Source organism: Pteropus vampyrus, unplaced genomic scaffold (assembly GCF_000151845.1).
Source record: "Pteropus vampyrus isolate Shadow unplaced genomic scaffold, Pvam_2.0 Scaffold38, whole genome shotgun sequence".
Classification (NCBI taxonomy): Eukaryota; Metazoa; Chordata; class Mammalia; order Chiroptera; family Pteropodidae; genus Pteropus; species Pteropus vampyrus.
This window is the reverse complement of record NW_011888819.1, coordinates 4,106,120-4,120,542: the sequence shown is the minus strand read 5'-3', so window position 1 is coordinate 4,120,542 and position 14,423 is coordinate 4,106,120. Positions and strand designations below refer to the sequence as shown.

General features: G+C 36.1%; 1 pseudogene; it reads right to left on the bottom strand.

Annotated features, from left to right (window-relative positions):
• Nucleotides 1-1,984, bottom strand: part of LOC105290834 — a 5,629-nt pseudogene extending 3,645 nt beyond the window's left edge.
• Nucleotides 1,985-14,423: the final 12,439 nt, after the last annotated feature.

The window sequence follows — 14,423 nt, the reverse complement described above, 5'->3', positions numbered from 1 at the left end:
CATGATGAAATCTTGAGCCGTCCTGCTTTATCCTGCCTGCGACATGAATCATTCCCTTCTTCAGCGTATCCATACTGTATAAGCTTCTGGCTCATTAGTCACTTATTAGCTGACTAGGTTATCAGATCAGTTACCAGATATTCTGAGAGAAGAGAGACCTAGATGTTCACATAACTTTTATGATAGTATAGTTATGTATTTTATTATATTACTAGTTATTGTTATCAATCTCTTATTGTGCCTAATTTATAAATTAAATTTTATTATAGGTATGAATATATAGGAAAAAACAGTATATATAGGATTCAGTACTATCCACGGTTTATCCACAGACTATATACTCCGAGGATAAGGGGGAACTATTGTATAGCCCCAGTGCATTTTCTAAATTGGAGAAAGGAAATCCTGCAAGTGTTCCTTATGAAACATGGGATCTCACAGAAAAAGAAATGTCATTTACTTCCCATATTTATCTCGTGGTATGACATTTTTATGGAAAGTTGGTCATCGGAAAATTGCAAACCAAAATTAGTATTATAACAGTTTGCAACTTCACCCTCACTATAGATTCCTTGAATGGAAGTTGCCTTTACAGAGTAAAAGGATTAACTAACAAATGTGACACATGCTTTACACATTATCATTATGATGCCCAAAACGAACATACTAGTGTAGATTTAGAAATCCAGATCTACATTACTTTCTCACATTTACCAACTTTTAAAGCAATAGAGGGATGTTCTAAGCACAATAATGCTTGACATTGTCGTAACAATGAGAGCAACTTAAGTAGGACAGTGGTTTCATTCTTCTGAAGGTAATACTTTTTTAAAAAATTCTGTTTTCATTTTTTTCTTCAAAATTTAAATTTACCTCACTCAGTTGCTGGCCTGAAGATACCGATAATTTCTAGGGCATTCTGACATATTTGTCATCATCATCTCATCAACAGCTTTAAGAACTGACACAGTAACACGTGAACTTCTGATAATTAAAACTCTAAGAGTGCTCTCTTATACTTTCTATGCTTTTTTATAGGTCATTCTGAGTCTTGTGAATTGAATGTTAATTTTTCCTATGGCAAAAACTTTGAAAGTAAAATTCTGAGTTTTACTCTTTATTGTGTTATTTTACTCTAAATATATGTTCAAATAGCTTTTCCATACTGTATAGTATTGCACCATACAGCAAACATTTGTAACTAGGTCAACATACATTGTTTCTAAGTACCACCAAGGAAACAATTTTGTTATACCCATATTAGAATATTACCAAGGTAACAGGACTAAATGACTCATTGAATTCTTGGTTGGAGTGCTAAATGCTGCAAGCAGGACTAAATTGAGGGCTCAGAAGACTGATGCAATTGTGAAAGTCTCTTTGAGAGGTCATAAAACACAAAAGCATCAAATAGAGGAATGCGTTTGACAGAAAGAAAAGTAAATATGGAAGACATAGAAGAAAAGACCTAGGGTCCCTCCTCCTCTCTGAGAATACACATGCACGCTGATTATCGACCATGAGTCTTAGAGGAAGCAAACGAAGCTGATCCACATGACAATACTTTGTCCTGCATGATTTAGAAGGGTTAAAGAATAACCAATTGCCACCCTACAGGGCTAGAGTCACCAGTGTGAGAATGACAGGAGGACATTTGGAAGAGACACCTGGATCTGAAAAGAAAGAATTTATAATCTTCAGTCATTGTGCCTGAGAACGAGGACTTTCAAAAAGATCAAGGATTTGGTGGCATGGAAAAGACTCTCAACCTCAAATACAAACTACCAATATAGTGTACTATATTGTTTTATTCATTCAGTCAGTACCTATTATTGCTTCCTACAAATGAGAAACTAGAGAAAGATATAACATTGAACAAGCACATATGATTCCTGTCCTCACACAGCTTACAATCTAATGTGCAGATAGATTCCACACTCACCTGCCTTTTCTCCTTTTCTGTCTCTTTTGCTGGTTCTTCCATATCACCTGACCTCTATATTCTAGGGTGCACCAAAGCTCAGTCCCTGGGCTGCTTCTCTCTTTTATCTACACTCTTCCTCTAGTTGATTTCATCCAGTTTCATGGCTGTAAGTACTACCCACACACTAATGACTCCTAAATTTACATCCCCAATTGGAATCTCTCCTCTAAATTTCAAATACCTACCCAACAAATCCACTTGAAAGGCATTTCAAACAAGGTGAACTAAACAAAACTCCTGATAATCACTTATCTGTCCCTCTGCAATCTTCTCCATCAAAAATAATGGCAACTCCCTCCTTTCAGTTATCAACCAAAAACTTCGGGCATTGTCTTCAATGTCTTTTCTTCTCTTAGGCTCTTAACAAAAATTGTCAGTAAATTCTATTTCCTCTATCTTCAGAATTTGCCCAGACATGATCCCAGTCCAAGAAACAATTATTTTTGCCTGTATTAATGCAATCAAACATATAAAACATATTTTATATGTTTGCCCAGCTTCAATGTATTTTCCAAAATGCATAAATAGAAATTCTATTAAAACGCAATCTCATTCCTCTACTGACAACCTTTCGATGGCTATTCATCTCACTCGGAATGAAAGCTAAAAGTCCTTGCCATGATATATGAGGACCTATATGACCATTACTCCTCTGACTGCGTCTCCTGCTACTTCCCTCCCCTTTTTTTCATTCTCCCTTAAATAAATTGGCCTTATCACTGTTCTCTGAACAGAGCAGGTGAGCCCCTTGCTCAGGGCTTTGCACTTAATGTTCTCTCTGCCTGAAATGTTCTTCCCCCATAACTATCTAAATGATCTTCAGAAAGCAATGGAGTGTGCACTTAAAAGTTTAGAAACTTGCATTTCTTTTCAAATGTCTTTGAACTCAGACTAGTCATTATTTTGTACTGACTTCATGCCCAATTTGGTTATATATTTGTATATCCTTTATATACAAATACTTTACATATGTTTTAAGTCTTGTTTTAAGCCTTTTTCTCCACTCAGAGAATTCTAATTCTAACCATCAACACCATATACTTGACATTCATTTTTGTCAGATCCCAATTTTAACATAAATCATAGTTTAACATAAATCATAGTTAATACAGCCTGACTAGTGGCATCAATTAATCCACAAATGCCAAAGTTGATCTCGAAAAGTTGAACAAGGATAATTTTCTTGTCTTTAAAATCCTGTCAAGATGGCAGACTTTGCACACCAATTTACTCTAATATCTCATAAAACCCTGATGATAAAAAAGTATAAAAATGAACAAAGTCATTGGAATTTCTACCAATAATGTGGTAGGGAAATGGTTGGGGTGTGTGTGTGATAAAACAAGCCAGGAACGTCTTGAATAAACTGCTCAGTATCTACAAAGTTAAAAGCTAATCATAAGGCTAGGACATATTATTATCATGGTTTTCTCAGGACAGTTTTTAACCCTAAAAACATTTTGCTAAGTGAAAGAAGCCACAACCTTGCATATGATTCCATTCATATAAACTGTCAGGATATTTCAAACATAAGTCACCACTGGGGGGGATCTAAGTCCCTCGCTGTCCTGGTGGTGCTGGTGGGGCCTAGGTCCTTTCCACCAACACAATAAAGAATTACAAATCAGTGAATATTAGAAAAAATAAGATTTATCGAAATATATTTCAAGACAGAAACAAGTTATACCAGAGAGGGCTGTAGCCTCGTAGAGGTGGGGAGATCTGTCTTATATCTGGGCCATGGTGGGTGGTTACCAGGGTGGTGCTAGCTGATTGATGTGCGAGGTCATTTTGATTGACAGTTAGCTGTTGTATAACCTATTGTTAATTGCCTATGAACCTTCCGAGAATTCAGTCTGTTATAATTAGATTCATGAACTTCCGGGCATATGCATAACATTGTAATGATGGTATGATGAGGCTGAGTGAAAAGAAGGTTAAAGTACTCCTTACTGCACAAACATTTGCAACCGGCCTAAACTGGTTTCTATGATATAGTCATTTATTTCCTTGTACACCAGGATGTAGGGGTATTGTTATTTGAAAAATGAGCTTTTCTCTGGGAGGGCATAGGGAAGGTCCTTTGGGTTATCGGTGTTGTCATTTCTATGGTTACAGAGCCCGGCCTTCGCTTATGTTGCTCATGGCTACCTAACTACCTAACACATAGACACAGAAAATAGATTAGTGCTTGTCAGGGGCTGGGAAAAGGAGGAAATGGGGGTGACTGCTAATGGGTATGTATGCCTTTAGGGGGTGATAAAAATGTTCAGGAATTGGATAATGGTGATGTTGTATAATTCTGTGCATATACTAAAAACCACTAAATTGTATTTGTATACTTAACACTGAACTTTATGGCATGTGAATTATATCTCAACAAAGCTTTAATTTTTTTAAAAAAATGTAAAGATTAGGGGATGTAAAATACAGCCTAGAGAATATAGTCATTGACATTGTAATAACTATGTAGAGTACCAGGTGGTACTAGACTAATCGGAGAGATTACATTGTAAATTATTAATGTCTAACCACCATGCTGTCCACCTGAAACTAATATAAAATAATATTGAATGTCAACTCTAATTGAAAAATAAAATTGTAAAAACTAATAAGTTTTAAAAGACATTTATATAAATAACTATTAAAAGGCAAGAAATGGTAAGAAAGATACAAAAAATTAAATAAATTCTTATCAGGATTCAAGAAAAGGATCATCACTTTTAACTGGGATTATGATGGGGTCTTATAAAAGATATGGCAATAAAGCAGAACACTGAGAGATAGATGGTATTGAGAGTGCTTTTGTTTGTTTTTTGGTTTTTGTTTGTTTGTTTTAAATAAAAGGACAGATAAAGAAAGACAATACCAGTGAGTGAGGAAAATGTATAAGCAAAGGCCTAGAGGTAGGAAATGAAGAAGTGGAACCATTATAAAAATCTTATGGGATTGTAACTGAGGTGTAGATGAGGATGAGAATGCCAAATTGATGATTTGTAGATTATTCTTTAGACCAAGGCTTTTCAACTTCAGCACTATTGACATTTTGGACCAGATAATTTGGGGGGATTGGGAGCTGTCCTGGGCATTTGAGGATGTTTAACAGCATTCTGGGCACCCCTGTCCAAGTTATGACAATCGAATATTGTAACTGCACACAAACTTTATTTCTTTAATATATTTTTTTCTCTGATTCGAGCTGGTTTTGCCCAGATGATGGCATTGTGACTTACTTGCCATTGGGGGGACCACCTCCCACTCCCCAACCTTATCCTCTGTATTGCCTGCTCCTTTAATCTTTAAGCCTTAGGACTAAGATGAACCAAGCCCCAGGTCTATAATCATAAAGACAAGTTTCAAATGGACTTTAGACTAAGGATAACATCTGAGCTTTAGATGTGTTTCAGCCCCAGACCCATGGAAGCAGAATAACAACCCCACCAGTCACAGGACCAGGCCTTGGGACCAGACAGGATGGCGCCATGGCTGATTCCAGAACCGGATGCTATGATCAGTTACCTCAACCACCTCCAGTCGTCCAATAGTAGCACTCACAACCCAACTCCCTTAGTTTCCTTGATTTTTCCCTATATAATCTGTATTCCTGAGACACCTGGGGAGCTAAGCCTTTGAGCAATAGCTTGCCTGTGTCTCCAGGACTTGCAACTCTCTAATAAACTTTACTTTCCTTGCTGCAAAATCTGCACTTATCTCTTCTTTGGCTTAGATGTACACATGCAGACAGACTCCTTTTCTGTCCAGATAACAATATGTCTACAGATATTGTCAAATGTCGCCTGGGGCCCAAATCACCCCAGTTGATAACTACTATTTTAACAAAAGAGAATCATTGAAGATTTGAAGTAGAGGATGACATAAGAACTAAAATCAAGAAAGATTAAACTGGGTAGAGAAGGTAGGGGAGAAAAGTTAACATACTTTTGCAATATTTCTAGTCAAAGACAATAGGGTTCTGCAATATAGAAGAGATCGTAGACTTGGAAATGAGAAATTAAATTATATTTATTTATGGAAGAAGATACTCATTATTAGTACAGACTTAAACAGACTTATCAACATTTGCTGTTTTGACAAGGAACAGGAAAAACAAGAATCAAAGATGACCTTGATATGTTGAGTCTAAGTGACAAGGTAGTAGTTATAACAAATGGAAAACAGTGATAAAAGCAGATTTAAGAGGGAAGATTCAATTCGTTGAACTGCTAAAAAAAAAAAAAAAAAAAAATAGTTAGAAGACTATCCAGATAGAAATGTCAAGCCGAAATTGGAAAATTGAGATTGAACTTTGGGGGACAATTCCAGAATATCAACATAGATTTAGATGCCCTTTACATGGAAAGTAGAGTTGAAGTCATGGGATTAGATTGTGCAAGAGGAGTGCTCAAAATAGAAAAGAAAGCAGCCAGGGAGAGATGCTTTTGGGACACCTACATCTAAATGGATTATCATATAAGGGAGAAAAAAAGAGTAGTTGGAGGAGTAGCATAAGAAGAAGATAAGAAAGTCTCTAAAGAGACACATAGGAGAGATTTGGACCAAAAAAAAAGGTGATGTGTTGGTTGATTAATGGTTAAATTGGCACAAGAAGTTAAATAATATGACACCTGAGAAAATGGCTATTGGATCCAGTGAATAGTAAGTTGCTGGGGTTTATGAAGAATGCAGTGTCAATGTCATAAGGACAGAAAATAAACCAGGACAAATTTTTAAATACATAAGTGCTGGAAGTGGGTATTTAAGTAAAGTCACTGGTAAAGGGAAAAAGAAATAAAGCAATCATGTTTCTCAAATAGAAGTTATGCATATTTGTAAGCGATTGTAAAATTAAAGAGTAACTAAAAATGTAAGGAAGATGGATAGAGGCAAAAAAGAAGTGATACTTAATGGAGCATAGTTCCAGAGGAGATGAGAAAGTTTTGAATTAAAAAGCACAAATGTTCAGTTTTGTAGAAGAGGAATATATCATTTTATAAAACTGGGTTTTGAAAAAAATAAGAGATAACACAGTATGGTAATAAATTATAAGTTTGAAGATGGTTCTCTAAACTAAATATTTCATATGAAATTTAATCTAAAAAATGTTTACATAGAGAATAGGTCTTTTAAGTGAAAGCGTTGAATATGATTTTCCTATTTGCGGAACTCTTGGAATAGGGAACCCTGATCACCTGTCTCAGAGCCAGGTGTTCATAGACTTAAGCCAGATTTTTATGGTGTCCTTTATTATTCTGTTCAAACTAAATTCCCCGAACATCAGCACATGCTCAGTTAAATATGATATGAAAACACATCGCTAACACAAGAATGTTATTTTTAGATTATCCATAGAGTTTAGTCTATTTATGCCTCTAGGCTGCCCAGTGATGGCAAGTGATCATGTTATTATAATAAAATATCTTCTTAAGTAAGTTCTATTGTAACTTATCCTACAAATACCCAAGGTTTAGCATCAAGAGAAAAGAGGAAAATAAGCAGAAATTGTGCAATTTGAATTTCATTTCTTAAATTCTCTGAGAAAAGCTATTTCTCCCATTCTCTTTCATTCAGTTTTCCTTAATATATCAACACAACAATAAAATAAAAGAATCCTATATTGTGAAACAGTTAATACAAAATGTCAATGAATCATAATGGCAATTATGTAAATTGGGCAAGAGTTTAATACCCCAAATGTTTTTTTCCATCCAGTAAATGAGAGGAAAGCATTAGTATTCTTTTTGCTGTTAAATTATTATCCTCGTATTCTTTAATTTGTATTACATGAAACTATCATAATTCCCAATAAAATATGAAGCTCAATTAATCTTCACAAATAAAGATATTTTCTTCCATCAAAAGATACATCATAACAAAAAAGCAGGGTGCAAACAAATAGATAGATCAAGATTGGCAAAATATTGACTATTGTTGAGTTTGGGTGATGTGTGTGTGGATTTCTTTGTTCTGTTCACTCTACTTCTGAGTATTTGAAGATGTTTATTTATAAATAAATAAGTAGTAAATAATTCTTATTATGAATATTTGTGAACACTTTGCCTCAGTTCCAAAAGACAAAAATCTCATATTCCTGCTCTAGAATCGAGGAATGTGGTAAGAAAACCAAATAACGGCAGCCTTGTACAGTGTGGTAAGCAGAATAGTCCCTCAAAGATATTTACATCCTAACCCCTGGAACCAATAAATATATTACCTTATGTGATAGTTATTAATTTTCTGTGTCATCTTAACTGGCCACAGGGTGCCCAGATTAAATGTTATTTCTGGGTGTGTCTGAGAGGGCGTTTCAGGATGAGATTAGCATTTGAGTGGATAGACTCAGTAAAGTAGATTGCCCTCCCCAAGGTGGGTGGGCACCACCTAATCCACTGGGGGCCTGAATAGAACAAAAGGCAGAGGAAAGGACTTTGCTCTTGCCCTACACTGGGTAGCAGTGGTTACTACCAGCGAAAGCTAGTGGATGAGGGTGTGCCAAGCGTTATAGACCGAATGCTTGTGTCCCCCAAAAATTCATATGTTAAGACCTGAAAGCCCAATATGATGGTATTTGGAGGTGGGGCCCTTGGAAGGTAACTAGATTTTGATGAGATCATGAAGGTGGTGTCCTCATGATGGGATTAATGCCCTTACAATAAGAAGAAGAATCATCAGAGCTCTCTCTCTCTCCTCTCCCTCTCTGTCTCCCCTTCTCTCCCTTTGCCCACTCCCCACTAGCAGGCACCAAGGAAAGTCCATATGAGCATACAGCACATGTAACACAGTCATTATATTTAAGGCAGATGGCTACAAGCCCTGAAGCAGGTCTTCACCAGATATTGAATCTGCTGGCACCTTAGTCTTGGACTTTGCAGACTCCAGAACTGTGAGAAATAAATTTCTGTCAAGTCCCCTAGTCTGTGGTATTTTGTCATAGCAGCTAAAGTAGACTAAGACACCAAGGAAACAGTGTGAAATAATATACAGAGGTAGGAATGAATCATTTGTGTTCAGAGAATGGCAAACAGTTAAGACAGCTAGGATGTAACATTCACGTGGGGGACAGGAGGGAAATGTCAGAGGACCTGGATGAGAATCAGGGAGACCTTGGGATTCCTTGGGCACCGCTTTCTTCCTAATTGTCTAATGTTTCTGGCAGTTACTGGCCTCTACTTTCTCTTGAGATGCCACTATTTCTAGAACAACAGGAGTATCAAATAACTAGATAGCCATAATAAAAGTAGAAGTGACTTTAGCTGCTCATTCAGAGCTTGAAACAAGAGTTCAATATTCCCAAGGCAGAAGAGCAGTGAAAATGCTACATCCAAGAACTCTATTGATGTCCCAAGATGACACATTGAGACTGTGCAGAGAACTATGTTACATAGAGGCACTTAAGCATCCTTTTATCCAACCTTTGACTGCAAGCTGTTTATTCCCTTGCTTTGAAATTGACCCCTAGTGATTTGCAGTTATTTTTGGAAATGCCCTTATTTTAGCGGATAGAACTACTCCTCAAGATCTTTTCACGTTGTGATGTTATGATTAAATGTTAGAATGATGCAGTAAACAGAGCAGGATTACCGCTACATTTTAAGCAGCTGAGGTATAAGAAATTAGTGTGAATTTGTAATTAGGACATCGACATCACTCAGTACAATCACAAAAATGCTGTTCTAGATCCTTGCTATTCAAAGTGGGTCCACATACCAGAAGCAACAACAGCACCACCCGAGAATTATTAGACATGCAGAATCCCAGGAGACACCTATCTACTGATCAGAATTTGTATTTTAACAGAGTTCCTTCATGATTAATATACATATTAATATTTGAGAAGTACTGACCTAGGCACTCACATAATTTTAGTATTACTTTAAGAAAGCATTCCCAACACCTCCATGACCCTGAACACACTCATCAATTTATCATACTTTAATTTTAAAAGATAAAATAAAATATTACATTCTGATTGCTGGAATGTAGAAGATAGGGATTTCCAAGCACTTAAGGCACAGGTATGTAATAACTAGATCATGGCACACAGTCATGTTCAATTGCCCTAAGGTTCTTAAATCAATAGAATAAGAAGAGTAATTAGGCCAGTTTTGATCAAAGATAGTCAAGTCCTTGGGTTATTGTTTAGGCCATATGCTCTTGGCATAGCCAGCTCTTCAAGGAAATCTCTGTATATCACAAAAAAACATGAGAGGCACAGGTACACTGTGTATAACTGGCTAGGACTTTGACCTCCAAATGTTTAGTACCACCTAAATAATGTCCTAATTTGGACAACCTGTGACCCACGGGGAATAATGATCTACCAAGGCATCCTGGCTCTTTCCTTTACCCTGAACTCCAGACTGCTTCCTCCTTGGCTTTCTAAGGCCCAGGATTCCTCTGAAGTGGAAGGTGGTCCAAAGCCAGACATCTTACCTAAAAATGAAAATTCTCCAAAAGAGGCAATGCAAAACAAAAAGGGAAATGATCCAAATTGGAAGTGGGGGAGAGAAACAGAGAGAGATCAAAATTAAAAGAAAACTCCATACTGAAGGTAAACACTCAGTATGTTTTTAAACAAATAATTCCATTATTGCTACTTCCTTCATCATCACTCAAGGCCAATTATGTGACCTTGTCCCACAGCCTGTATCACACATCTTTCTCCTTAGAGATGAATGGAGGATGGCATGAGGGTTCCCTGTTAGAGGAGTTGAGTTCTCTCTAGAGGTTAGTTCTCTCTAGTCTTCAGGAACTATAAAAATGTTCAGTAAGCTATAAAGTCAACCCCTCAACTCTCAACTGCTGCTTTTACAACTTTTCTATTTTAAATAAGATCCAAAGGTATTGGCCGAAGTTATATAAAATTGCCTAAAAACTAAAGCCAACTACATATCACCAAACCCCAAGCTACTTTTGCCAACCTATCTATCCTTATACTCCTTATATACTTCCTAAGCTCCAATCACACAATGCTCTCAGTAAACCAAGCACATTGTCTGATACACACCAGAGGCTCAATAAAGATTTGCTAAATAAACAAATGACTATGTACCTTCCTCCAGGGTAGTTAACATCATCCCAGATTATTGCCCTCCCCCATCTCCACCCTTAGAAATTTTGCTTCTTTCTCAAGTACATACATGAACATCTTTTCCATGAAGTATCTCCTGACCTTCTGAGTTAAAATTATCTCTCTTCTTTGTACTCCAATAGAAATTTTTTGTAATACTATTATGAAGCTTGCTCTATCCTTCTCATGAGCCATGCTTATGCTACCTCTACTAATGAGGAAAGTCAGCCCCCCATCACAATCGACAGAAATTGATTTCATGTGTTCAAAAGTTAGCTCGACCTACAGACAATATCCTATATGCTTCATGCCCTAAATGTCATAATTCCCTTTGTTCTCTGGAATAAATATGGTGCCTTATTTATTTTGTTGTGTGTGTGTGTGTGTTTTAAGCGAACCTGAATACTTTTTCACAAGCATATTTTGCATTATTTACCACAACGCCCCTTATTTCCAAAATGTAAATTTGAATCTCTTCATATAAGTTTCACCTCCATTACATTTACTCTACCCTTTTTTCAAATTATATACTTGAATCTCTTTTTCAAATGTATATGTTAAATTTATTTGTGACTACAAGAGACTTCTTTACCTTTGGATCCAAAAATAATGCCTGGAAAGATCAAGGGAATCTTAAGTTTTAGTCACGAGTAACTAGAAAACTGAAGTATAATAGTTCTTGGCTTCTGTCTGATGGTCAATCCTCCTCCTTTCTCTTTGTGTGAAGAGTCTATGGGCTTATTTTCACAACAATCTGGTGTACCTGAAAGGACCTTGAGCAAACAGACCCTGATGATAGTGGAGTGGGCTACAGAATCTGGACTAAGTGAGCATATAAGACCTGTTGTCCTACTTTTACAGTCTCCTCTTTATCTTCCCTCCATTGCCAAGAGGTTCCAGCCAAAGCTCCACCCCTGAACTGTTTTTAGTTCAGAATGGCTTTTGTCATTTCAGGTAAGGCTTATAGACCAAGACCATCTGTTTGCCTAGGCTCTGTGTTACCTCTCTTCTTTTTTTAAAAAGTGAAAGAAAAAAGAAAGGAAGAAATGGAAAAAAAAAAAGAAAAAGGAGTCAAAAATTTAAGATTTTTTTTAATATTTGTAAGTCTTGAGCATATTTATAATCATACTAATAGAGAAGCTCCAACGGCAAGAGAATATTTAAAGAAAGAGCCAAGAGAGAAAATCAGCCATGTGCACTTGGAGAATCTGCAAAGACATAGAATTCAGGAACACCCACCTCTATCTCCCACTTTTATATCTGTACATGACAGTCTCCATAAGAGAGGAGAGCCTCTCTGTCTTACTAATCATATTACCAGTACTTACCACAGTGGGAGCACACAGTAAGCCATTCAAAGGAGAAGAAGGAAGGGAGGAAGAGAGAAAAAGAGAGAAGGAGGCAGGGAAGGCAGGAGTGAAGCATTATTTTGCCCTCATTCTATATTGCAAATAATCTTTTCCTTTTGCGTAACAACCACAATCTACCCTACATCAAGAGATTGGTCTTAGATAACCATTATAAAGGTGTACAAATTTATTTTTTCACATCATAAGTCCTATATTTATATCCACTTTAACCAACCTGGGTGCAGTTGCCCTTTCTCTTTCTTTTATATTTTCCCTTAGATAATCTTTACTTCTTTGAATACTTCAACATGGCTAGTCATATTTATTGATAGTATTTCTAGAGTCACTTTAGATACTCTCTTAAAAGTTCTTCCCTTCTCACGGTAATGTTAACAGGAAAAGGCTAAAGAGCGTTCACAAATTCTATCAATATGTATAGGCTCTTCTTCAGTAGTTCTTGGATTTAACAGAAACTTAGCTTTCAATACCTCTTGGGGGATGCTTATGGCATGGGAACATATGTATTTAGAAAATATAACTTAAAAAGCTACTAACTGAAAAAATTCTTCTTTGAGACACAAAAATTATATCAATCATCTGGAATATAATTGGTATTGCAAAATTATTGTCTATTGTCTTGAGGGCAAAAAAAAAAATGTTTCCTCTTTGTCTGTAATTTTAAACTTAGTACATGCCAATGATGAAATGTTTTTATACACATATGTAGTCTTCATGCAATGTAAAATTAAAATTTAAAACCATTTGAACAGAAAGAGGTGTGGAACTCAGTGAAGCAATTTATTTGAAATAATCTAAAACTTTAAAGTCAGTTTTTTATAGCTCCACCACATCAACTCATAAATTTGTTTTGAATGTAATGTTGAATCATCACAGGAAGATTTTGAATAACGACGTGGACCAAGACTTATCCTGAAGCACATAAATCATTTTTGACATATATGTTCATAACAACAGCCTTCAGAAGAAAAGGGAACAGTGAAAGTTCTAAGAAACTGAGCAGGAATACTTCCTAACGTTCAGTGGTTTAGATGAGTTGCTAAATTCTACATTGTAAAAGTATATGTAGTTTGCATGAAAAAAATAATTTTATTCACTATGTAGGCAAAAAGTCCCTTTGAACATGCTCTATTTGGGGGTAATTTTGTGACTCAAAGAATTGTTCATATTTCCCCAAGGATGCTTTAATCATTTCTCTCTTTTGCCCTTCAAAGACCTCAAAAAATCCAGTTATGTGTCATATGTGTACCAGAGACATTCAGAACATATATTTCCTGATAAATAATTGGGGTAGAAGAGCAGGTCTTTGTGAGCTAAATGATAGCTTTCCTGTATAGTTGAGGAAAAGTCCCTTAAAACTGAATATTTTATAATAACTCTTTAATATCCATTAAGGAATCAATGTCCAAACCAAAGTATTGTGGTTCTGAGAGATTTTCTACACTACATGGTTCAGCCGAAGGGCACCTTTTGAAGCAATATCTGAGATCTAGAGAAATTTAAAGGAAAATATATGTACATATATATTTAAAAATAAGTTAAGCCCAAATCTTCGCAATTAAGCCAAGTCAGAAAAATGTCTGGATTTAGATACAGTTACTAAAATCCAAAGGGGTGCTGGATCGTGGTGGTAGTGGCAGAGGAGTAAAAACAATTACTGTGTGCTCTTAAATCAGAATTAACTACCACGTCCAACATAGGTCATTCCTGGATGAGGCTATAGTCTTTTTCTCCTGTACTTGCCATTATTTGTTCTGACACTTCCTTCTCTCATTCTCCATGTTAAAGAGAAATTAGCAAATCTCTCCATTATCAAAACTTTTAATTATTTCATTAATTTAAATAGATTTTAGTCTGGAAGCATAAACTCTTATAAAATGCCATTCGTTTATCTTGAACTTAATTCCCTGCATTGCTGCTGCTCATAACGTTTCCATTCTGAAAAGTCTGCCTTCTTTCTGTCAACTATTGTATTATGCTAAGTTCCATAAGTAGGGGACTGCCT